Here is a 27,447-nt window from a genome sequence, read left to right as displayed (position 1 = left end):
ACTTTGTCACAGGGGAAACTGTCTGCTTGTGAATGTGCTGAATAATTTGCAATCCAGATATTATGGTATTAGAGACTTCTATAAACACAGCTGTTTTGTTGGGAAAATCATTAGAAGCAGCTCAGAGTACTAGAAATTGAAGAAACCAGGGGGAAAAGTGTGTTCTGGCAATCTAAAAAATGTTCTTTAACATTTTCCATGAAAATATCCTCTCACTACCTTATTTTAAAATAGAAGTATGTGCACCCATGTGCATGCACACACACACACTTATCCATGTGAAGCCTCCACAGAAATATTTTTGTGTAATTATGCCTGAACATGTTTTTCTTAACATGTATTCAATGATGTTTACTGCCTTATGTAATGCAGTAGAGAAAAATACGATAAAATGACTGATGTAGATCCAGTGGCAGCCATTAAACACAGTCATTCAACTCAGAATATCCCTCAACTGGGAATATATACAAGGGCAAGGATCCCTTTGTACATATTGTACATATTAATAGTTATATTTTTTCTTTTAATCTTGAGGGGAATCAAAACTCTGAAAGACCTGTGTGTCTTGCTTTCTCTAATTTTAGAAAACACTACAAAACCAGTATTGAAATCAGGGGTCACCTATGACCAAGCATGAATATTCAAGACATTCAGGGTAATACAGCATCCCCATGTTGAGATCAACTGCTGGCAAAGCTGCCCCAATGATCAACCACAGAAAGCAGCACCCCGGGTCATGGGCACAGCTTTGACACCAGTTGTTCTCTTTGACTTTCAGTAAATTGCTTCTCCAGAACATAGTCCCCCTGTTTTTGAACAAGAGTTAAAACTCCGTTATGAGGGAAGTTGTGAGGATTAGTTCAAGCTTGAATACTTTGAAGACAAGCTTCCATGTGAAATGGTAAAGATTATTTTAAAAACCTTCAGTCTGGGAGTCAGTCATGCGGCCTGGTTCATTTATCAACATATGTAACAGAATAGCAGTAATTGGTTTTAATATCTTGTCTCAAGATAAGAGTTAGAGAAATTCCACAAAGTTTCTTAGTTTTTGCTTTTGTAATGTTAATCTCCCTAAGGGGAAATGCTTTCTAATAGTAGAAAACCTGGAATAAAATAAAAGTCAAACACAACCAGGGAACAAACTAGGAGAGGGGGCAGGAGGGACAGATTGCTAAAAGTCTATGTGGAGATCATACAATAACCTACTTTGGATTTTCTTGCTTTTTTATGGATCTCTATGGGCAAGGAAGCAGCTTCATTTTTTTTCAAATATAAGATTTTCCTGATTATTAAGTCTCTTACCTTGCCCGTATGGCTCTTTTCTCCTTCAAGGTAGAATAATTATTATTGTTCTTTAAGTACTAACAATATATTTGGCATGAAATGAGACACACTGTCCTATGCAGCTAGAAATTTGAACAGGTAGACTACATAAACCATGTACAAACTGCAATGAAATACTTGCCCTGGGGGATGCCAGAATAAAGAGGTAAAGTGACCTTAGCCAGAGTCAACACCAGAATTAAATTTATAGCACCGCAAGCATTGTATGTCAAAAATTATTTAAAATACTACATTTTTTTTTTCTTTTTGCCTTGAAACCAGTAACCCTGTGTAAAAAATTACAGGATTAAAACTGGAGATTCAAACATTTTTTCAAAAATGTAGTACTCAACATCAGCAAGACTCCTGCATAATTCATAATCACTGATTCTCACAAAATGACTCTTCTGTCAAGCTTATAACTTCTGCATGAAGCTCTAGTCTGTCATTACAATTTAGGAACACAGAAAGGAATACAGACAAAAGAGGCAAAAGAAGGCACGTGAGTCAACAATATGCCTCTGTGCTATCCCAGCAGAACAGTTTGTTTAGTAAATAAGCATAGAGGTAAGGTAAGAAACATCTCTAGTGGAAGATACATAATGCTTTTCTGTGAGCACAGTTGCAGCACTGTAAGGTTCCTTCCCCATCACTATTGCTCAAGAAATGTAGGGATCTTCGTGCGGGATTTGCTGTGAACCAGCAAAAGTCAAACATTGCACAACGAACATGCATGGGAGAGAAGAAAAATCACCAAACTGTCTTACAAAGATTCCCTCTGAAAACAGACCCCATGCAAACTGAAAATAACCAATCTAAATTCAGAAATAAAGCTGTCAGACTTTATTGGACTAACTGATGAATAGAAGCAGATTTCTAGCGACAAATGGACATACTCATCTGTTCACACACCTGGGGTAACACCTCACCTGCGTATGTGCACAACTACAGGGTATTTGATGGTTACATTTTCCTTGCACAAAACAGAGCTGCCCACAGGTCTGGGAGCTTCCATCCCTTGTGCTTGGACTGTTCTTCCCTCAGCTTTTGCCTTCTGTAAACCTCTCCGTTAGGTCCACATAGTTTTCATTTCATCTTGAACGTTGTTGGCAGGTTTTATGGAATGTACCATGTCTTATCACATGTCCTATCTCGAAGCAAGCACATTCATTTTGAATTAGGCACTATTTAAATAAAAACCACCCCAGGAGCTTTGCTCCAAAGTAATCAGAAGAAGGAAAACCAGCTGACAAAATGGAAACCGCAGTATGTTCCTTGAAATGAGTAGATGGGGAACAGATGTCATTGCTGAAAGAGAGAGGTTAACCTGACATAAATAACGAAAGGACAGCGGTGGGGAGTCCAATCAAGGCTGAATCAATGCTCTGATCTTGCACAGCCTGACAAATCTTCCTTGCTATTTATGGCTTCATTCCTCCTCCGCTCTCTGGGATTGCAGGTGGCAATTATGGGAGAAATTGTCAGGCTTTTTTTCCCCTCTTTGTCACTGTCCAGCTTGTGAAACCGTCAGAGATTGTCGCTGAATGAAAATGCAGTTTGTCAGCTGGGATTTGAACAACGTGTCAGCAACTGTGCAACTCAGGTTTTGCATTGCTTTTGACATGTATATTCCCCATTAGCTCCTATAAAAGCCAAAAGATGTTTATACCTTTTTTAGACAAAAGGACTAGTATCATCAAGAAACTTTACTCTCACTACTTAGTAATCACCTCTTTTCACAATAAGACCAAAGCCGTGCTTTAACTACCATGTAAAAATTAGAAAATTGAACACAGGCAAAGCTTTTATCTAACTGTAGATAAGTACTTTTGCTGTAAAATTCTTAATACTGTATTCACAACAGAAACCACGTAGAGCTAAAAAAATAATTTTACAAGATCATCTAGTTAATCTCTCCACTAATGGAAGATCACATAAGGCCTTGCCTGGGACTATAAATCAGAAAAACAAAGTAAAGCACAAAAGACAGATTTTACCCAGAGCTGAAAAGCCTTTTGGCATTTTTTTTTCCCCCCCATATCATGCCAGAGAACAAACTGTTTGCTTGACCCTGTTTGGAGACACTGTACTCAAATGTCATCCTCAAGGCACTTTTTTCTTCTCTTCCTAGAAGACATCTGCATGTTGTTTCTCAGTTCAACCTCACTGACCCACGGGGAAAGTTGCTGTGACCTCATTCATGATTTTGAAGCATGTCAGCACTTTTCCCAAACACAAAGACACAGTCTGCACAGAGTTTTTAGGAAGGAGTATGCAGGTAGAGGTGTCACTGTGTCATCTCCTGCTGGAAAAATAGCTTTACAGAGGGGAAAACCTACAATAAAACACTAATATCTCAATGTTTTTCTCCGAATATGTCTGTATCCTGAACAGAAATACACCTTTTAAAGCATAAGCACTTGTGTGCATTTCAGTGCACATCAGTGAGCAGCAGAAGGTATAAACTGCAAGGCAACACAATCAACATGTTTGCAGGTGGCAGAATTGTTTTACCCACAGGTCTGTATGATGGCTCTGTCCACCACAGATAAGCACAGGCTTCCAAAGGTCTGTGGGAGCCTGGAAGAGACAAAGAGAGCATGTGTGTATGTGTATGTGTATGTGTATGTGTATGTGTATGTGTATGTGTATGTGTATGTGTATGTGTATGTGTGTGTGTGTGGGTGTGGGTGTGGGTGTGGGGGTGTGTGTGTGTGTATGTGCACATGTATGTGTGTGTTCACATGACAGGGGAGTGGACAGAGAGCAGTGAAAAGCACTCAGACATCTCTGGCAGAAAGAGAAGCTGAATCTGACATGCAGGATCTGAATACAGCTCCTGTTATACGTATATCACCATAGCTATTACATTTGTAACTGCTCAGAGCAAAGAACAGTCCCTAATTCCTCTCATCAGCTGCCTAACTACAGCATCCTCTAAGAGCACACACCCTCCCCCCTTAATTTTGTTTGTCTAAAAATACAACCATGATCATCTGGGATGTAGCTGCAAAGCATAAATTAATGTATTTCCGTAGCATCAAAGAGCAAGACACACACAACAGAAGGACAATCCGTGTGTACCAATTAGAGGCAGCTGCTGCTCCAGCCTGTTCAATGGCTGGGTTGGCACAGGCATCAGCAACTGCTGTGGACATGTCTGTAAGGGGCAGGTTTCACCAGCTGAAGGATGTATGGCTTAACAGGCAGGTAAGACCAACACAGAAAATAAGAGCAAACTTCTTCTGGGAGCCAGAAACCAAAGAAAATACCCTTGGGCAAACTTCCTATAATAAATGCAACCTGTCTGGTTACAGAGCTTCAGCCTACAGTGCAGCTCTGCACGATGGTGCAGTCATATTCTGCACCATGGATATTGTTACAGATTCAGTATAGACCTTTCATATTGATTACATGCTATTTCTCAGTGCTCTTTTCCCCCTCACACTTAGACAATGTGAATAGGAACACAAGGCTGCCATGTTCTGAAAGTCAAATATTTTCACACAGCTCCTTCATGTCTAAAGTATTTAACTTTTTAATCAAAATTTCTGACCTCCACTCGCCACATTTTTGTCAGTGGACCCCATATCATTACTGCCATCATTTCTTTCTGTTTTCCTCATGCCATCTCCGCTACTGAGCCCTACCTCCAATGCAGAAGATATTCTCCAATATTTTAAATAGATACTTTAGTATAGTCCACAAATATTGAGACATTTCAGCAAAATGCTCCTTGCCCTTCCCTGTCAGGAGCCTCTGAATAAACTCCAGCTAGTGTGTCTCCCCATGTGCGTACTTCAGTTGTGAAATCCTTTTTGTATATAACTGCAAACATGTAAGAATAAAATGTATGACGTGTGCCTCCTCAGGTATACAGATCCCCATGGTTTTTCTCTTTTTCACAGATTTCCTTTGAAGTAACCTCCCATTAAATACCTTTGTTCTACTGTTTTCAGGAATTCCCCATCCATTAACTATCCAATTCTCCTTATGCTAGACTGCTTATATAACACTCTTTTTTTTTTTTTTTTTAATTATTTTTCTGAAAGGAAAAAAAATACTAAAAGCTTGGGGAAAAGGGTTTATTTAATACTATTTATACACCTTATATAAATCCTTATTTAAAAACAAGTCCAACCCAAATTAGACTGAGAAAAAAAAATCAAAGAAGCATCTTTAAACTCCTCTGATTTTAATGATCAAACTAACTGTGGGATGTTGCAGGAATGCAGAAAAAAAGAAAGATCTAATTGCAGCATGAGCTGAGTGAGACAAGTCAAAAGGCAAATCAGGGGAAATTGAGGGAAAGGATTGGCAGAACCAAAGAAAATAACAATAAATAGGTTGGGCTGAAAGGGAAATAGGGATGGATGGATGGAAAACTAAAAAGACTGGTATCAGGCAGAAAACCTCAACATTCAGAGACTTGCTTGCTGAAACCTAAACATCCAAACCCACTGAGTTAAGTATTCTAATAGAAAACATATTGCCTGTGCAATTGCAAGTGAGATGTGGAGAAAACGTGACTTTCAAAGTAATAGCTCTTGTAAACCATTTAATCTTTGCTTTATTAAAGGCAAAAAGGGGAAAAAGTAAAATGACTGTCAGAGAAGTAGCATTGTTGTAGATGGCATTTGAACATCATGAGCCTCATGGATGAGTAATGTGTATATTCAAGAACTGCTGCTGAATACAGTACAAAGGCTATTTCACACTTCCATGACCTTTTTGCCAAGGGAGCTGCTATTTCATTTCTCAATAATGAGATTTCTTTAGTGCTTAGAAATTCAAATTGAATTGGGAGAGCCACAGGAGCTCTGATGTAAGGTGTTCTTACTGCAAGAATTATCCTTGCATTTTATAAGTGAAAGATCAATATTAAATTAGCTTTCGCATTGAAAGAATAGTGCTGTTTCTTTGCGGCAGGCTATCACTTCATGTCATACAAATCAATATCTCACCATGAAGAAAGCCCCTGATAGTCATAAAAGCAGCTTGAAAAAAAATTCCCAAATGATCCTTGGTTGTTTTATCTTTCTAGAAAGTAAGTGAAAGAAATGTACTTTATCCAAGAAATAAACTACAGTCTGATGGGAACAGAGACTTCATTTCTGGCTCTGCAACTTCAGCATAAAACACATATGAACAAAACTGCCTGGAAGTATGAAGTTATGTCAGTTGACTGCACTGAACATGCACTGACATGAGAAAATGCCAGCAGATGCTCCCTGGGATTTTTGGTGGCAACCTCAGCAGGAACGCTCTTTTCTCCTGGATCTCCTGAAGCACACAGCTTCAGAAATGTGTGAAGCGTCTGCACATGCATTCTTGTGTTTTCCTGGTACCTTTTGTACACTGGGCACGAAAACAAGCTGTAATAAAGGTCTTAGTGAGAAAATGCCTATTACTGCATGATTTTGAGCTCACTTGCTGTAGGGAATTTACGGTTAACCTATCACGTTTCCCAGCTGTAGAACAGGAATTACTTTTTTCTTAATTCCTGTATGTTTTGTTAAGATTTAGTTCTGGAGGGACTGGGAAGTACCCAGGTATTCTTACAGGAAGATCCATATAAATTCCAAAACAGGCTGCATTTGTTACACTTCAGATTCTTGCTGTGCAGAAAAAGTATGCTTGTTCTGCCCATTTCTCTGAGAAATTTACCAAAGATTAATATCTTAAGCATGAATTTCTCTAAAACTCGTATGAGTTTGTACAACAGGCTTTAGGAATTCATGGGGGTGCCAACCATTGCACAGTACTGGGTGCCACTTGCTTGTATTTGCTCACCTCTCAGCTTGCACTCGTGAGGACAAGGACATCACCAAAGCACGGGGAACCTGGGCAGTGCAACAGCTGCACTGGCAACAGTGAGGAATGGGCAGCAATGCTGACCTGCTGTCTCCACTTTACAAGACATTATTTCTTATCAATATTACCAGTGCGAGGCTTGAATAAGGGAGTCTGTGTCCACCCAGACCACAATGGAAACACATTCAGAACAAGGTGCAGAAGGAAATTGTCAGAACTGCCCCAGGGGACAACGTCCCCTGGCACACCGTTACATCAGTGATGCAGTCAGCCACGTCCTAGGTGGTCACCACTAAAATGTTGGAAAATAGATTTTAATTTAAATCTCTGTGAGACTTCCCTGAATATTTTATGAAGGGAGATGAAAAGTTTTAATTATCTCCCAAAAGCAACGTTCACTTTCTGACCTCTCTCACAGCTATTGTTACAGCGGACTCCTGAAACATGAGAGCTCGTGACAGCTTGAATTACCTGCTGGGTTTGTAAAATCATAAGCTTGAGCAGGTAACAAGTGCTACAGAAAGTTCTTGGATATGCATCTAAAGGTTATGTTTAAAATGGGATTTGGCTTGGTAGGTCTAATCGACAATGGAGTTAAACCAGAGCTTAATTCTTATGAAATTCAACCATCTTAGGCAATGCCTTGTGTGATGAACTAATGACTGCATGCAGATTTGGAATCTGATCTCATGGCTACCACACAGAGCTGACCCAGAAATGAGAAATTAATGCCCAAAGCCAGAAAACGAACCTGCAAGACGTAGGCCAAGATCCACACTAATGGTGTGTGTTGGCTGCCCTGACATAAACCAGCAGCATCCGAGGAACTAGTCTTGGGTACCTCAAGGATAACCTCTCTGTTGCAGATCACCTCATCCAGAAACATCTTACAGACATCCCCCAGGGGAGAAATTCCTGAATACACATGAACTGACCTAACTCCACTCCTTCCACCCCTTTGTGTAGGATGTGGCAGCATGGTGCTGCCCTGGTCCTAACAAGCCCTGCTTAAGGCACAGCTATGTGGCACAAGGAAGGCAGAAGGACTCATCCATACTGTGTCCACACTTCCCCATGGCATAGTGCAGGGCCACGCATCTGTATGATGAAGTATCACGATGTGGTGCCCAATGATCGGATGAGGGGCAATGAGCACAAACTGAAGCATAGGAGGATCCATCTAAACGTGAGGAGAAATCTCTTTATTTTGAGGGTGCCAGAGCACTGGAAGAGGCTGCCCAAATAGGTTGTGGAATCTCCTTCTCCGGAGACATTCAAAACCCACCTGGACACATTCCTGTGCAATCACTCTGAGTGAACCTGCTTTAGCAGGTGGGTTGGACTAGATCTCCTGAGGTCCCTTCCAGTCCCAACCATTCTGTGATTCCATGACTCCATTGTGTGATGTGCCACAAAGGCAATCTGGCTATATATAGGCTGTGCCATGTCTCAGTGAAGAAGCCCTGAAGAAAGTTAAGATCTGGTTGCCTCCACCTGGGGAACTATGGTGGTCATTGCTAGCTGAGGGATTTTTGCACTACCTACAGCATGTGCAGCTCTTTGAGGCCAGGCTAATTAGTCTAAGTCGAGTACCGTGTTAATTCAGATGTGCCGCTCTGGGAGCTGAACTTGCACCTGCACCCAGTATGGGACCTGAACACAGATCCTCATTCAGGGCCTTGAAAGATGAACAAAGGGACTAATTTAAAACTACTTCATATCTATGCATTGGGCATAGGTAGATGTACCTATTTGCAGTGAGAAAAACTTGAACTCTCCAATTTCTGCTGATTGTTGATGTTATTCAAGACTTTGTGTTTGCCTACATTAGATTTCAGCTCCCCAGTAATGAACTAAAAATCCTGAAAAGACCTTCCATTACTGAAGAAACAATGTCCCATCAAAGTGGTGGAAGTAAGAACTCAAGAGAATTATTGTCCAGAAAATCTGGCTTAGCAAAAGGAAGTAACCCTAATTAATAAGTTTAAGCTACACATCCTGCACTTTGTTTCCTGACAAATGACCTCTATTAGCTTCAAAATATCACTGTCAAGGAAAAAATTCAAAGCTGACATCTTCACGTATCTCAGAGGAGAACGAGATTTGAAAATGCCATGAGTCTTGTCCCACTTGCTCCCTGGACATTGCTCCAGCACAGCTTTTGAGTGATCTCATGAATCTTCTCTCATGTCATCCTTCCACTGGCAGAAGCCCTTGTCTTTAAGGTACTATTGATTAAAGCAATGTAAATGAGCATTCGGCAAGACCCAAGAGCTTTCTCAAGGATGACATATTATTAAAATAATATTCATTCAGTGTGGAATAATTCCTTCCAAGAGGGGCTAGGTAGGAAGAGGATAGGAAAAGGAGGCTCAGCAATGATCCCTTACACTGCCTTTTCATTAATGCTGTATAGGAATCAGCATATATGAATAAGCCTCTGCTTACAGTCTGCTTACCACACCTCCAGACACCTACCAAAGAAATGTCACAAGAAATCATATGCACATGCAGGACACTGTTAAAAATTAACTGCTCCAGAAAGGAGGCATAGGGACAGAGCTACGTGCAGAGATCAGACAGATCGGCACTGTGGATTCAAGCTTTCTAATTGAATAAAGGTTTCTGAGGAAAAAAATAACTCAAGCAAACACAGCAAGGATGTATTCAAAAGCCACTGAAATCCAGCTGCTGCCTGGAAGAATCCAGCACCGCTGCCTTTACACCTCATGTCTAAAATTTGAAGCCTGTTTATATGCAAAGCTCCTATCAATGTGAAATGCCACCAGCACCAAAGGTGCAAAGGAATAAACTTTAATGCAATTTTGATTAGCAGAAAGCACTGCCAGTCAACTTGAATAATTTTAAAAATTATTTTCCACTTACAAATGTTATACAAGACACAGAGGTGGACAACCCCCTGATTGCAGAAACTAGCCTCACCCTAGCTTACGTGCTAAAATGACAAAGATGTATCAGAAATGAGTGCAGAAGATTAAAGAAAAGGCAGTTTGATGAAGCCAAGATCCTTCCAAAGTCAGCCACTTGGCTCATACGTGTTAGTGCCTCAACTGGATGACACTACTTCATAAACAGACAATAGATTTAGCTCTGTGTTTATGCTTGTGCATTTCTCAACTTTCAGTATTGAAACAGAAAAGCTTGCAAGCAAAATGCACAATTTCTCATTGTAAAGGTCAACGTTTCAGTTGGGTGTGAATGTGTGGAAGTGTTCAGTCTAGTAAACAACATCTTTTCGCCAATTCTACACTATGACAACTGAGAAGTTTGCAGCGTAGAATGACAAAATGTTGTGGACTGATGTTTCTCTCATATATATTTAAGGAGGAAAAAGTGTTTACAGTTGTACATATAATGGAGTTTTAATGCCTTTACTAGAGTTCATTAATCTTTTTTCCTAGCACAAATGTATTAAATATTCACAAGCATGAGGCATTTAACTGAGATGCCTATGGCAAATGTGGAGATACACTGTGGCCCTTGTCCAGGGAGTTAAAAGGTAGAAAATACTTGCCTCTCTGGATTTAGATATATGAACTTCATAGAATCATAAAGTAGTTTGGGTTGGAAGAGACCTCGAAGGGTCATCTAGTCCAACCCCCCGCCATGAGCAGGGGCATCTTCAACTAGATCAGGTTGCTCAGAGCCCTGTCCAGCCTGGCCTGGAATGTCTCCAGGGATGGGGCATCTACCACCTCTCTGGGAAACCTGCTTCAATACTTCATCACCCTCACTGTAAAGAGTTTCTTTCTCATCTCTGGCCTGAATTTCCCCTCCTTTAGTTTAAAACCATCACCCCTTGTCCTATCACAACAGGCCCTGCTAAAAAAGTCTGTCCCCATCTTTCTTACAGGCCTCTTCTAAGTACTGAAAGGCCACAATTAGGTCTCCCTGGAGCCTTCTCTTCTCCAGGCTGAGCAACCCCAACTCTCTCAGCCTGTCCTCACAGCAGAGCTGTTCCAGCCCTCTGATGATCTTGGTGGCTTCCTCTGGCCCCTTTCCAAGAGGTCCATGTCTTCTTTGTGCTGAGGGCTTCAGAGCTGGACACAGAACTCCAAGTGGGGTCTCACCAGAGTGGATCAGAGGGGCAGAATCACCTCCCTCGACCTGCTGGCCACGCTGCTTTTGATGCAGCCCAAGGTGTGATTTGCCTTCTGGACCACAAGTGCAAGTTGCCAGCACATGTCCAATTTCTCATCTACCAAGTCTTCTCCACGAGACTGCTTTCAATCCCTTCATCCCCCAGCCTGTATTGATACTGAGGGTTGCCCCAACCTAGGTGCAGGACCTTGCACCTGGCCTTGTTGAACCTCATGAGGCTCACATGGGCCCACTTCTTGAGCTTATCCAAGTACCTCTGCATGGCACCTCGTTCCTCAGGCGTGTCAACTACACCACTCAGCTTGATGTGATCTGCAGACTTACTGAAGGTTCACTCAATCCCAATGTCTATGTCATTAATGAAGATATTAAACAATACTGGTCCCAGTATGGACCCTCGAGGGACACCACTTGTTAACGGTGTCCATCCAGACATTGAGCCATTGACCACTACTCTCTGGCTGTGACAATACAGCCAATTTCTCATCCACTAAACAGTCTGCTCAACAAGTCCACACCTCTCCAATTTAGAGAGAAGGATGTTGTAGGGGACTGTGTTAAAGGCTCTACAGAAGTCCAGATAGATGACATCCATTGCCCTTCCTTTGTCCACTGATATAGTTACTGGTGGATTCATTTAGAGCATAATCCATTATTCCACACTCCTGTAGATCTTGAAGAAACTACCTGGGACTCCTGATCTGCAAATCTCTTTTACCACAGTGCATTTGGATGCCTCTATGACTATCTGACGGTCAGTCTATGACTAACTTCAGCAATAATAATAAATAAATTAGATTTTTCATTTTTCTTCTCTAAGGAAAAAATAAATATTTGTGTGTGTTAAACACAAATAATCTGTAAATTCCTTCAGTTCCAAGTGTTTAAACTAGTTGGAATCTGGCAACACCGGGAAGATATATCGGTAAAGGTGAACCTGGAATATTAGCTCTCTGGCAGCAATAGTGGACTTGGAAGCTCTGCATAAAAAGGAAAAAACCCCTAAAATGTAGAATATGAATCACACAACGGGGTTCGTTTCAGAGACCTTTTGGATGCCACATGGAGAGTTAGTGACTTTTAGCTCTGCCTAGTACAGTATTCCCTCTTCTAAATTTCTGCTTTGAAGTTCTAAACACCAGCTGGAGAGACAGAAGTGACCAGAGCAGTAATCTATAGGAAAAATACCTGACTACCAATAACCCTCAAATAACTGTTTCAGAACACACATAAAAAGGCAAGTATATATAGAGAAAGGAAACCTAAGTTATATCAGTCAGGTGTAGGCTAGATGGAATTGCTGATGCAGTGAAATTTTACGTATCTTTCCATAATCCCCATGTGTGAGGAGCTGTGAATTATCATTCCTTTCCATCAGAGCATTTTACAGCTTTTTAGAAATGCTGCTGCTACAGTGCTGGGACCAAAGTAAAGAAGGGCATGTCTGAAAGTGCTAAATGCTGTGTTCTTTCCCAGACAAAATATTGAGTGTCAGCATCCCTTGCTCACATGCCTCATTTTAGCCCTATAAAATATTTACCAAATAAAAACATTGCTTTTGCTTGACCGGTCCATCCTCCTCCTTCACTTCGTTATACTCATACTGTCTTTTTGAGAGGCAGGGCAACAGCCTTTACACACACCTTGGATATGCCAAAGGAACATGATTCAAAATGGAAAACCATTAATTTCTTTGGTGTTCATGCACAACAACACTGCTTTTAATCCCATGACCAGATAATATGTTTTAAAGAATGTGTTTTATTTATTTGGTACAACAGTGAGCAGTACTCAAGGAGCAGCTGTTCCATTTTTAATTTTATTTTCATGACATTACTTTTGGTGCAAGCCTTTTTCACTGAAAGGGAATTTGAACTTTTTTCTGAAGACAGAACTACTCATTTCGTTTTGAGCATATTGATGCCCTTTATCACTGGTATGTTGGGATTCACAAACCTTCATTGATGTTTACAAAACACCTGTGACGTGAGAAATAATGACTTGGTTTGATTTATGGATGAAAAAAAAAAATAGCACAGATAATTAAGGTAAAAAAGCCCATGCATCTTGGGTGCCCAGAGCATACCTGTGAGCTGAAAAATTCTCTTATTGTGATCTGCTCTCAGTGGTACAAGAAAATAGCTGACTGTGATGGTTTCTGGGTGCATCAAAACACTTTGAGTAGAAGTCTCATTGTCAGGGATTTGACACATTACACAGGAGGAGGATTCCCAAATGCTGACAAAGAGCCTTTATCATGATTAGGACTGTTCAGAAAGAAGTGTTCTTGTAAAAAATCCCTCACAAATAGTCTGAATGCACATTTGACATGGTGCAATCCACTGACCAATGCTGAAATAACAAGGTGAGGAAAGACAGGTCTTTTTAAAAAGCCATGCAGAAAAACCAACCAAGTCGAAGTTAAAGGCGATAAAGCAGTAGCACACAGGCTCAGATGTAAAATTTGGATGTATTCAGTGGGATAAAAGGTGCCTGTCACAAAGAGACTTGTGCGATCATCCAGGCATGACTCAGTGACTTCCACCTGAGCACTGGCACCGCAGGACACCAGGATCCACAGGGACCTTTAATAACATTTCCATTGGCCTTTAGTCATGCCCTCCTTTACTTTTTTTTTTTTTTCCATTTTCAGAAATCTTAATATTTCTCATAGCAACTTCAACCCTAGATCCAGATGCAAGGCTCCTGTAATATGAAGGTATTCAGAAGAGAGAACAAAATCACAGTGCTGATGAAGTCAGTGGAAATATTTAAATTTCATTTCAGCCAGGATTTTATGTCACTGTCTGGGGCTGGCCTTGGCAAACTCCACACATGAACAGATAATTAATGGAAGACCTCTCCCTGAACAACACAGAAATTAAATGCGGATGGTAAAAGGACGTTCTATTAGACCTGGGAGAATAGAAAGATTTTCATTAAGTAACCTCCTCATTTGAAAATAAAGGTAAAAACAATGATGTCTATCGCCCTTTTGTATTAATTTTCCAGTTATTTCCTTGGTTTTGCTTTAATTCAAACATATTAAGTTCAAATGTTCAGATATTTTCCAGCATTTATTCTGCTGCCATGATATCTTCAGTTCTAATAATTGAAATTCACTGTGTTTTGTCTGGACTTGCAAATAATCTAATTAGGGAAACACAAACAATCTCAGTGACATATAACTTAGCAACCATCATCACTCCTGAAGTTCAACTATTCACAATGAATTACTCACATGACATTCACATGGAAAACTTGTTTTGAAGAAATACACAAATCATCTCAGACATCCAATCTCAGCACTTCATAATCAGCTCAAAATGGAAGCAGACACAATTAGACTAATTGTTCATTATAAATTATTCACTCAGCTCTACACTTGCTAATCTAACATCAATTGATGTTTATGTGTGAAAGGAGGAAGAAATTGCACTTTGTAGACTGACTGGCTTCAGACATCCTATACTATTTGCTGTGATTCATGACAGTTTCACATCAGCAGTTGCCTGAACTATAAATTGAGTTGAATTCCCATTCACAGTCCCTGATGCCTGGAGGTGATACAGCTATGACACGCCGATAGAAACTCAAGATCCCAAACACATTATAGTTAAATAAAAAGTGCATTACTTGGTAACTTGAAGGATAAGTTGGTTTCAAAGGATAGTCTCTTTTCTTCCTGCCGGTGATTAATAGCTACTTCTATTCTTTCCCGCACATTGCTACTATTTTTCAAAATCTGATTTGAATTAAGAAGTATGTCCCAGAGGGGATGAGGAGCAAAGCTGTCTTCTCTAGGAGGACAGTTGTCAGAGTTCAAGTAACAAGTCCTGCAGGCATTCAAAACAGTAGAGAAAACAACAGATCAACTGGAAAGTACTGTGCATAAATAGACTAAGTAGGCTATTTATTTTTTGTATGCATATAAATAAATGCATAAGCATATGGAAATTAAAACAGTAGTCGGATCCCTCTGCAACATGATATTTAGTTTATCTTTCACAGAATCTTTCTACAAACAAGCTGTGTTCTGTAAGTTTGGTTCCCAGTCACAGGACTTCTTAGCTTTTCCTTGAGATGTGGAAGATCATTATTAGAGACTAACACATTGAACTCCAAAGTTTTCTCAGCACACCCAAACATTAAGAAAGAATGTCTTTATAAGTCAACTTTATGAAACACCCAAGTCTACCTCATACATCTCATATTACCCATGCCTGGAACAGGGAGTGGTGGGCAGCAGATAAGAGAATCCACCTCCAAGTTCAAAATAACCCCCATCTCCTCTGACCTGGGCAGCTGACAAAAGAAAATTTGAAACACCCTAGTGAAGTTTGGTTTATCAGCTTAATGGCTATTTCACCACCTATATGGTAATCCTGTCTCGCTCACTGCTCAGAAGGTTAACAACAGATAGATACCATGGTTCGTTAAATAGAAAATATTCTTTATAAAAATTTGCTCTATTCGTTATCTCCCTCGCACAGAGAGTGGAGGGAGCCTGGAGGGTGCTGATAAAAAGGATTGTGCTAGACAAATGAATGGAAAGGTGTTGTGCCCAACCTTTAAAACTTGTCACTCAAACTAAGCAATTCATTGTACAGATAAGATATTTCTATGGGCCATTTAAATGGAGAATGCTTGAATGCTCTTCTTTTTGATGACAGGTAGAGAAGAGAATTCAGGTACATTTGAGGAAGATGTGGACTGAATAGGAACTGTGTGACCAAAAGTCAGGATATTGCTTGTATCATCACTACCCCTCTATTTTAGCATAGACCTCATCTTTTAAATGAATTAATAATTTTTAGTCTCTTCACACCAAACTGAAATGCTAATTTCCTGAAAATACTACACGTTTTTAGAGGCATGAGAAAGTTTTTTTTCATAAAGTTCAGCTGTACCTTTCATACAGAATATGCATCATATATTCTAAAGAACCTGTAAGAATTTCACAGATGCGCTGTGACCGCAGTATACAATTTTATTCACACAGAGAATTTAAAGATGTACATTGCAAACCCCTGTAGTGCAGGAACAGATTATGCCCTTTGCTGGGTTCATCCACTGTGTTCAAATCGCTAAGCAGAACTGAACTTGCTCTCTGTCTATAATATATGAAACTTGAACACTTATCTCCAAAAATTGTAAAGTACCAATGCCAAGTCATTTCAGACTGTTTTTTGTTTTTCCACATAAGTATCCAGATCCTCAGCAGGGTAAGTGCAACAAAATTATTGAACACCAGCTATCACTGGAAAAAGATCTAACCTAAGATCTTAGCAAGAACACCCAGAAGTAAGTAATATTTACGATATCTGTGAGATCTCTTTTAAATGCAGCCTTCCAGCAGATCTTCATGTTCCTCCAACGCTGCCTCAGATCCTTTACAAAATAAGTGATTGTGCGTATTCAGATGTATTAAATGTCTACTTGCTATATATTTGATTATTTTCTTTACTGTTCTTAACATCATGTCTGTTCTGAATCTGCAAACACCATGAGCACCTTCATTAAATCTCTGTTGTTTACAGATATCCAAACTGCAGCCTCACACCATCCCCTTCAAGTCAATAGCAAATCACTGAATTATGGAGAGTAGATTTAGCCAGCCTCGTATTGATGTGCCAACACCCACAGGAGAAGGATATTCCTTAGGCACAGGCAGCCTTCTTGTGAAAATCCCATACCATGTGGGACTCCACTTACTATAAATATTGCAGCTATACACAATCGTAAGAATGCACAAGGGTAAAGTAAATTTCAAGACTAGAAAAGAAGTAACAAGATCCATGCTCTTTACTAGTTAAGTATTTTGAAGAGAGAAAATTGAGGGGCACATGATTAACCTCTAAAGAGCTATCCTTTGCCTGACTTTGTAGCTAAAGCCATACACTTACCTGACTTCGGATGTACTTGTTCAGCAACGCCCCTGTCTGCACTTTCTTGTCTTCAACAGTCTGGTGAGCATAATCTCTTCCTTTCACATTCATTGTCAGTTCCACTTTCTGGCTTATATGGATGAACTCCTTTATCCATTCTTGTAGTTCTTGTCTGCTTTGCACAGAGGAAAAATATAATTCAGGAATCTGAAACGAATCAGTTATGTTATTTTTTCTACATTTTCTTTTTGCTTCTGAAACCTCCAACTATCTGCAAGAAAACATATTTCATCCTTCAATATCTTTTTCTGTAGAAATCTAAAAGTCTGAATTTAACAGAAGAGTTTCTAATGTCATAATACCTTTTATGTCCAGTAACGAAGAATTCATTTCAGATGCTGAAAAGCAAATATGCATACAGTGAGAGAAAGAGATTTTATTAGGTCTATTTCAGGGGTTCTACCATGACACTATATAGGCATCTCCCAGTCTATCCTCGCAATCACTTTATGAGGAAAATTAGTATTATTCCTACTTCACAGTTAGGGATCCAAGATCCAGAGGAGACAGAAAGGTGTTTATATTATGTAGTTTGCTCTGGTTGGTCTTCCTGAATACTCAGCACAGAGACAGCCTTTCTTCCACAGGGCAAAACAAACACTTTAGGATCCTGCTTCGCATTGTCACTGGAGAAACTTGTCTTCCTTCAATGATTAATCAGGAAAATTTGTACTACCTGAAGTCAGCATCTAAGTCAGGTGCGTAGGCCAACATGCTGAGAACATAATAAGTGCCAAAAATCACTGTCCCAAATCAGAGAAGAAGTGAGAGATGAAACCTAGATTCCTTTGCATGTCTTCTGTACGGCTGGCTTGGCTTGCCAGCTCTTTTGCCAGGGAGCCATTGGCTGATGTTGTCTGTCCCCAGTGCTTAATGAGGCCTGGTCCATGTCCTGTAATAACACAAATAATAAGCAGTGGGCCCACCAAAGCAGAAAATGGTAATTTTCTGAGACGTGAGACAGACAGAGGTGTCTAAGACACCTGGAGCAATCCCAGATGGATTAGCTCTAAGTACAGAAAGATTTTTCAAATGGAGAGATTTCTGAAAAACAAAACATCCTTTCTAACTGTGTAGAACTTCTTGTATTCATGTTCCTGTTCCTATAGAATGATGAAGAAGCAGGGAATCCTTCCTGTGTACACTAATGACTCCTGGCCCTTTGGGAATGCTCTAGAGGGCTGGCAGATGGTAGACGATGACTGTGGAAGTGTTGAAACAAGCATTTTCAAAGCTCTACACACACAAAGATACAGATACAGAAATGTTGTACCTTGGAAGTTTGTAACATTGTGATCATTTAAGAATAGCCATCCTCTTTCAGGCAATTATACCAATCATTCTGTTAGTTATTGTAAATTTTTCAGTGATTAATCAACATCTCTGTTGGTAGGAAACTGTCTAAGTAACAAAAACCTGGTTCTGCAGGGAGTTTTGCTTAAAATCTGTTCACAGATGGGACCTGCAGACAGCATTCTAATCTCAGAAGCAACTTAGGTCTTTCAATTATTTCAGTGCTAGCAGGAAATTAATTTTCGGAGCCTTTGCAATTTTATCTGTTCCTTGTGAGAAGTGTCGTTGGGTTGAGTTTTTTAACTTAAAACAACATATTAATTCCTTTGTGCATCACGGCATTGGTAGAAGTTTGGTTTTGGGATTCTTTTTACTGGCATGAATCTATTAAGGAATTTTCACATGAATGTGTGTTGAGTGCCTTACAATGGATCAATTAGAATTCGCTGCAGCATCCAGGTCCAGGCACTAAATGATCGCTTGAGGACATGAAAGCTGGGATGATAAACTGAAGAAATACTGAGACTTTCTAATGTAGGTCTAAATAAGATATGATAACCCACCTATTTGGGACTAAATTGAGGTACTCCATGTATAAAACAGAGCAAAATAAGCTTGAAACACTTTACAGGAAGAATCTCATCAGTGGTTCTTCAGTGGGTCACTCACAGGAAGGTACAAAATGCTTATGTGGCCATATGACACATATTATAACTTACAGTTTTTTACAGCAGCAAAGTGTCTCCCTAAGGTTACGGTGAATCCTCTCAAGACTTTAAAGGCCCATTTCACCTCAAACTATTCTGTGATTCTACGACTGTTCTACAAATTTCTTCCACAGGCTCAGGATGCTGTTTCCCACACAGAATAGCAATACTTTTCCCAGAGAAGAGATCATCCAAGATACTGTCTTTCCAGATTGGTGGGAAGGGAATATTGAAAGCATTTGGCTTGCTGGTGAAGCAAAGTGTCACTTTACATCGTGCTGCATGTGAGTGGCAGTGCCATACCGAAATACTGCTTGCTCGAATGCCAAACTGCAAAGCAGAACCATCCAAACCACGATTCAGAGGAATCATGAACTGAGCCAAATCTCTGAAGTAAGCCCAGTTTCAATGAGCAGCCTGAGCAGGTTAAAGGTGAGAAGGCTTCCTCACACCTGGCTAGATACAGAGGATTTAACAGAATAAGAAAACGGGGAGCCACACTACGCCTTTTGGAAACTCCCTACTTCTCCCATGCATCCTTCAAAGGGCTCTTCCCTTCTGCTAGCCCCAGCCAGGACACCTGATCTCTGTATCTCTGGTCGAGATGGCTCAGTAGTGCCAGTGCTTTGTTCATTCCCATCCCTATGAGCACACCTGCAGGAAACAACAAATTAAGCTACTTTGCCCTTTAACAACCATTCCAAACACAAAACAGTGTCCAGAGCGCTTAATTCTTTTTCATTCCTTCCATTGCCAGACTAGAGCCAGCCATCACCCAACCCTCTGATAATTTCTAAATGTGTTCTGCTACACTATATAAGACACATTTTTTGGCGTTGAAGCGTGTCGCTGACATTATGTATATTTGTTCCTGTTTTTGCTGGCCAGACTCCTGGTTGCCACTTGCTAAGAAACACAAATGACAGCAGGCAGGAAATGGTCTTTGAATAAACCAAACCTGATCTGAAATCACCCAGGCTCCGTCCTTTTTGTCTGGCTGTGTGAGAGAAGACGGACAGAAAACACCTGAGCTGAGTCTCTTATTTGTCTCTGGTGCCAATTAAATCAAATGAAGCTTACAGTTCTGATAGCTGGGCAGGGATTGTACTAATGGATCTGGTAAAGTAAAGTGCTTTGTGCGAAGTCAATGAGCTTTTATGCCCCAGCTGTGCTTAAAATGGACATATCATTATATGAACATTAGATATACAGTTGACTTTCAGATGAAAGTCAGTCAAGAGGGTGGGGGTCCAAGCTTCTTCATTATCTGCTCAGCAATCAGTGCTACTGCATAGTTATTTTAACATTCAGAGCACTATGTGGAATGGAAAAGGCATATTTCATAACACTTCAGTAGTTAATGGATGTGATTGAGACACCATTTCTTCGGTCGGGCTTTCTGCCTTATCATACTTGCTCTACTTTTCCAGCATGTTCCAGGGGAATGTTTTTTGGCATTTGTCAGCATAATTTCAAATATCTCTTTCCTAGAGTTCAGTATCAGAGGACATGGCTCTATTTCTTCATTATAATAAATTTCCATCTAACTGAAAAGCCTGGCAGAAATATATGGTACTTCCATGAACTAAACAAAGTGAGTGGTTTCAAGCTCACCTGTCCTCACGATTTTCTTATGACTATTTATTCATCTATATTATCTGAGAAGAAAGCTTTGAATAAAGCAATTTCAAGATCTTAGGATGCCTTGCACATAAAAACAATTGGATCCAGCTGCAAACAGTCATTGCAGCTTCCTGGTATTTCAGGTTTGTGACTGATTAATTAGAAAGTCAATTGCTTGATGTTTTTACCTGATTGTGCCCTCCTAGCCTATTAGTACAAAACATACACCAGGGGTTAAACCTGCTCCTTCCTCTTCCTCACTCAGTCCACTGATATTTTACCACCATATCCAGAGAGTGCTCAGTAAAAACCATTTGTTACTGAATTTATCCCAGAAATTTAGTAATTTTCCATCTTTTATGATTACCATTTTCATTAGGGTTTTAAATGCTAGTTTGTATAAGCATGGACAGAAATAGAGAGAGCGGCTCCTTTTTGCACATCAACCACATCAGACAGGAAAAAATACACAAAATGGAAGAATTTGGCAGAGTTTGATTCTGATAGTAAAAAACAAAGAACTTGCTACAAAATTTCTCAGTGATTGGGGGTAATTTACTGTTGACTAATCTCTCTTTTTTAAATGTATCTATCTCAGATACTTCCAGAACCCACATCTATCTAGTTTCTTAGTTACCTGGCTGCAGGTCAGTGCCTTGCTCAGGTAGATGAGAGATCTCTCTGCTGGTGTGGGTTAAGAGTCCACACTGGGTGCAGCTGCTGCACTGCAAGGTGTTCACCATAACCCGAAGAGAATATAAGCTCATCTTCAAGTCTAACGTAAGAGTATGTATAACTCTGAGATTATAGAAGAGGATGGGGAAGTAAAACCTTTTGCTGGAACTTCCTTCTTCAGCATCATCTGTGTATTTCGTACTAAGAAAGCCATTACTTTCCTGGAAAGTAAATAGTGTTGATTTTTCTTTTGAACAGATAATTCCATGTATTCAAATGGATAATACATATTCCTTAGGGCAGCGGTGTCAAGCTCACTTTCACCAGTGGCCACATCAGGCTCATGGTTGCCTTCAAAGGGCCAAATATAACTTTAGGAATCTATAAATGTAACTACTTCTACAGGAGTCCTAAAATTACATTTGGCCCTTTGAATGCAACCGTGAGGATGATGCGGCCCCCAGTGAAAATGAGTTTGAAACTCCTGCCTTAAGCTATTAATTTCTAGAGAAATAAGCATATTTTTTTTCCTTGGTCAGCAGTTTCTTAGCTCCATCTTCTGAGATAAGGGTTCAAATTATTCATGTTGCTTTTCCATATGTTTTTTTTTTCTGTGGGTGAAACTTCATTTAATACTCATTTACTTGTTACCACAAATGGCCCATCCTCTTCACTCCTCTCTGTTCTTCCCCGATTGCATACTTTTCAACTTGATAATGTTAGAATTTCACCTGCTGGTGAATGGGCTTTCTTTGGTATTCATCTCTGGAAACCATTTCTAAAACAGGCTGACAAGGGTCACCCAACAACCACGCAGGTGATCATCCAGCTATTTATCTCATCTATAATTTACAATAGAGGGTTGGAGGAATACCCACTCTTTTATATTTGAACTCTCAAAAGAAGGAGTGGGGAAAGGTATCACTATGAAAGAAAATGATAAGCCACCAAGCCGTGTTTTATCTTTTCAAAGACCCCATCCCAGATCTTTTCCTGATTGTGGTTTTGCTCAGCTCTGGTTTTAGTTCCCAGGGCAGCAACAACATGTGTGTGAATTGTCACCCTGAGACCAGAACGAGGGAGCAACCTAATATTGATACTAAATTCAAGAATTCTCCTTGCAAGAATTAAGGGTTTACCAAATATTGGGATACAATATTTTTGTCAGAATGATCAACAACTTGTCATGAGTGTGTTATGTTTATTAAAAGCCATTTCCTGATGTCTGTTAGTAATGTACTAAGACAAACTGTTGCTCATACCACGCAGGTTACAGTGAAAGGTTCATCATCCTAAGGCAGGGATAAAACCTTTTAGAAAAAGAGGAATGGGCATTATTTAAGTTTTTAGTTGTAGGTGGCTGAAAAATGAATTTAATATAAGCCTCTTCTTTCTGTGTTTGCTGCTTAGCCATAGGAATAATTTGATTTCATTTCTAAAAAATATACTGGCTGACATTGTTTAGAAAGGATTTTATGTGATCATATTCTTGCCCATAGCTTGCTCATTAACTGTCTCAGGCCAGCCTTGCTTTTGGCTTTCTTTACTTAGAATTTGCTGTTTATGCAGCACTGCTACCATCTGAAGTCCCAGGGTATTCATTTGGTTGTCTCCAGCATCCAATCACACTTATAAGAAAAAGAAAAAGCACTTGAGTAAGTTTTATAGAAGTGAAAATTCATGCAAACACAGTCATTTGAGAATTCACAACACTTTCAGGGCAAACACATATTGGCATGATTAATTTTAAATTTTTTAATGAATGTTATTGCTAAAAAAAAGCAGCTTTTATGAATATTCATGGCAGCAAATAAACTTTCAAATATTGGACTGAATTAATTCCATTAGAATGTATTTTCATAATGGCATTTTGAAGTAGTCTCACAGCTCTCATGTTAATTATTTATTTTTTTATAGCATTACTAGTTCCCTCCCCATCTGCTAGCACAATGATATATCACTGTTACTCTGAATAATACTGAATAAAGTTACCATAACAACTTTTAAATACATACAAATAAAAGACCTGCATATATTCTACAAGGCCAGGTATAGATTTGTATGGTATTTTGGGGAATATAATAATAAAAAGTCACTTCTGCAAGTATGTTGGTTACTTAAAAAGATGGGATGGTGGCTCATCTAATCCCAAGATACAACTCGAGTTCCAGAAGAACTGTGCTGTTAGAGAACATCTCCCTTTACACCGAAATTTTATTTGTGGGGTCTGAACTTGTTGACTGAGGCAAGCCAGCTGACTGTGCCTCCAGCACTTCAGTGAGCAGCCACAGGCTGCTTCACCAGCATAGTCGTGGAATGGCAGCCTCAAAGAGCGAGATGAAAACCAGCATCTGGGTGCTCCCACTTCTACCAGCACAGCTGAATCCAGAGAAGAATGTTTGTTAAGAGGCCAAGATGCAGAGGGGAGTCTCCTTATATTATCATATAAAGCAGCAGAGTTAAGATGGCAAAGTTTTTCAGTGGAGATCTACATTAAGATTGAAACTGATTTAACATTTCCGTTTGAGCTTTGATAGATAGATTTCTAACAGAAAAATCTAAAAAGTTAGAAACAACTGAAAGCAGGCACACAAGACTGCCTTCGCTGGCACTATTCTGTAGTTCACAAGAGTGTGGATATCCATGCACATTCCTGTTTCCTAAAAATACAAATACAGGGTACAGGATTCCTCGAATGTGGCCATAATGATGCCTGTGTGGGTTGGTAAGGCTGAAATGTCCCACACTTGCAACTCAGCTCTGTGGCTAGAGCTGGCAGAGCAAGCAGTGGCCACAGGAGGGTGATGGCTCCAACCCTTGCATCGCCTTTGCAGCAGAGATCTGGGGAGGGCTGGGTGGTGGGGCTGGGTGAGCTCCCACACCCCAACAGTCTGCTGCTATGGGCTGACTCTTTTCATCTCCTTTCCCTGGTTCATCTGCTCCACTTTTTTTTTCCTGATCAATACTTTCCATTCTCACCTTCAGCTTGTTCTCCCCTTTCCTTTCACATCTAGTTTCTGTATTGCAGGTGTCTTATCCCAATAAGGTGAAGGGGAAACAAAGCAGTGTTTCAAATGAAGAAGTATAAACTGGAGACAAGGAGCTACTCTTCACTCAACCTGATCTATTTGTCACGACGATGAACATCTCCAAAAGCAGGATGTGCTATAGAATGACACGTCAGAACCCACTCTGAGCAGTACTAATAATACAGTCAGTAAGCTATGTTAACTCTTATCAAATAACACCCTGTGATTCTGGGGATTTCTCCGTTGTTCAGAGTTAAAAGTACAGCCAGGTCTATCACGATGTTATTTGTCATGGTCTGATAATGAAATTCCATATGGTTATTCCTGGTTTGCGTATTCATCTTGTGAGTCACATTTTTTCCCTCTCTGAGCCGCCGATCTTTTCTCTATGCATCCATATGCCAATCCTTTGCCAACTATGATGGCTTCCTTAGTGAATAGGTCTATTTTAGTCTGAAGGCTGAGGTGAGACCTTATTGTTGTCTACAACTCCCTGAAAGGAGGTTGGAACATGGAGGGCATTCAGACAACGTTCTTAGGGACATGGTTTAGTCCTAGAGATAGGTTAAGTTATGGTTGGACTCGATGACCCTAGGGGTCTCTTCCAACCGAAATGATTCTATGATTCATATAATCATAGATTGCATTTTGATCAGCATTCCTCTTACTGATTTGGAAAAATCTCAGAAAAGTTCTCAGAAAGCTTCTTACACTGTGTTTCCTAAAGAGCACATGCATTGCTTCAACAAACAGATCACAACTTTCCTGCCCGTTTCTCCTTTCCTTACGACTACATCTTCAGTGAAACCATCCTGGCAGCAAACAGCAAACAGAAGCTCAGTAGCTTCATCGCTAAGATGGCTGTAAGCTTTTTTGGAAAGGCTTGAAGGGTGGAACAGAGTTTGCAACAACTTTGTGGAAAAGTCTTACAATGTTTCTGGTGATGAAAGCCAGGCCAAGGCAGCGAACTCACAGACACTGGCTGCTACTGCAGGATTTCAGGTCACGGATTGGGCCAAAAAGGTGAGCATCTACTTGCATGCTACCTAGCTCTCCATCCTCATCAGTTCCCCACTCCCAGCTGATATTATGGCTATTGACATTCTAGACATTTGAGTATTTATTTCTGGGCTACCTATAAAGCACTGTTTAGAATTTTCAGATTTTGTTGTGAGTGCTGGTCTGAAAAAGGAACTTTAAGCCTGTTGACTTGCTCTGATTCAATCAGAGACAGGTGAAAAATGGAGTAAATTATTCTTTCTAGATCTGTTTTATTAAATTTTACTGGTTTGACCAAATGATGTCAACCAAGCTTTTCTGATAATTGACCAGCTTTACGAAGATGCAAGTCAAGACTGTAACAGCAGGAATGAAATTAGAGAAGAGAATCAAAAGGCTGATGGGGGGGGGGGAAGAAAAAAGATACAGTGAGTCAAGAGAACACTGCTAAAGAAACTGAATACATACAGAAATTAGTATCACCACAGATGAAAACTGAGGACTTCAGTAAGATGATGCATACAAATGTGGCATAAATTAGAGCATCTTGGTATTTAAGAATTTGCTAGCTTTGACATGCAAAAAAAAAAAAAAGAAACTGCTCATCTAACAAGATTTATAAATCTTTACTATTGCAAAATTCTACCATCATCAGGATGACGTTGGATCCCTAGGCTACAACATCTGGCAAATTAGGATGCCAGATGCTTTTTGTTTTTCATTTTGGTAACAGCAGTGAAGCTACATTCTGAATAAAAATTCGGTGCAGAAATGTGCCATATTTGCCTAGAAGCTTGTAGATAACAAAGCTGAGAGAACTGACATATTTGGAAGTACTTTGTAGTATTTATCAACATCTGTTAGAAGTGTTTTTGCAGTACAGTGTTTTGTGTTCAACCTAATTGGGGACATATTGGAAAAGAAACAGTAAGGATGGCTCACAATTACTGTTTTGCTCTCTGCCTTTACTCAGGATGATTTGAAGGACACTACAACAGGAAAAGGCTAAAGATAACAAGAAAATTAAAGGAGTCTGATTAGCCTAAAAAGTCACCCTCTCTCAGAAGGGGGAAGGCAGTTGTTCGGGTCAACCACACGGAAACTACAGCACATATAGATGAAGGTTTGTTTGAAGAAAACCCATGTATCTCTGGGTTGATAATTCACTTAGGACTTGCTATCTGGAAATAAACCTTTTAAACACCATTGTTTCTCTGTCTCAATAAGCAGTACTTTGTTTTAAGGGGGATTTTTAGCCATGAAACATCTCAATGATCACAGGTTCCCGAACAAAAATTACCAGGACCAGAATTCAGTTGCAGACCAGAGTAAACCAGGTGGAGGCACAAATCATTGCAGGTCTGGGGCTTTGCCCAAGCCTGAAGCTGAGAAGCCTCTTGAATACCATGTAGGAGGAAGGCCTGATATTAAAAAAAAATAAAATTCAAGGAGCTCAGAAGAAGAGGTATACCCGGATCTTCACTCACAGGGTACAGATCTGGAAATGTAAGACACTAAGCTTATGTTTTCATTGATGACACAGGTTAAACTTTTCAGAAATGGCTAATGATTTGAGGTGTTATTAGATGCACAAACACAATTCAGCAAAGGGATATTATTTTTAGAAAATGCTAAGAATCTACTCACTGAAGAAAAACACACAGAAATTTTAATATATAGGTCATATCCAAAAAGCTTTGCTAGTGTGGTGGTGATGTTAGAATAATGTTGTACCAGGTGTTCCCACAGATCTTCCCTGGGAACACTCCTGGGAAAGGCTTTCCAAGTCAGATGGATCGTTTGCTCATCTATTCAGTCCTGATCAAACTTTAAAATAACAACCTTGGGTGATTTAGACAAGTTATTTTCACTTAATTTCAAGATATTTTGAGCTATTATAAATGCATCTCCCTA

The sequence above is a fragment of the Streptopelia decaocto genome (genome assembly GCF_964273445.1).
Source record: "Streptopelia decaocto genome assembly, chromosome: 1".
NCBI lineage: Eukaryota > Metazoa > Chordata > Aves > Columbiformes > Columbidae > Streptopelia > Streptopelia decaocto.
Note: the sequence above shows the minus strand (reverse complement) of the source record.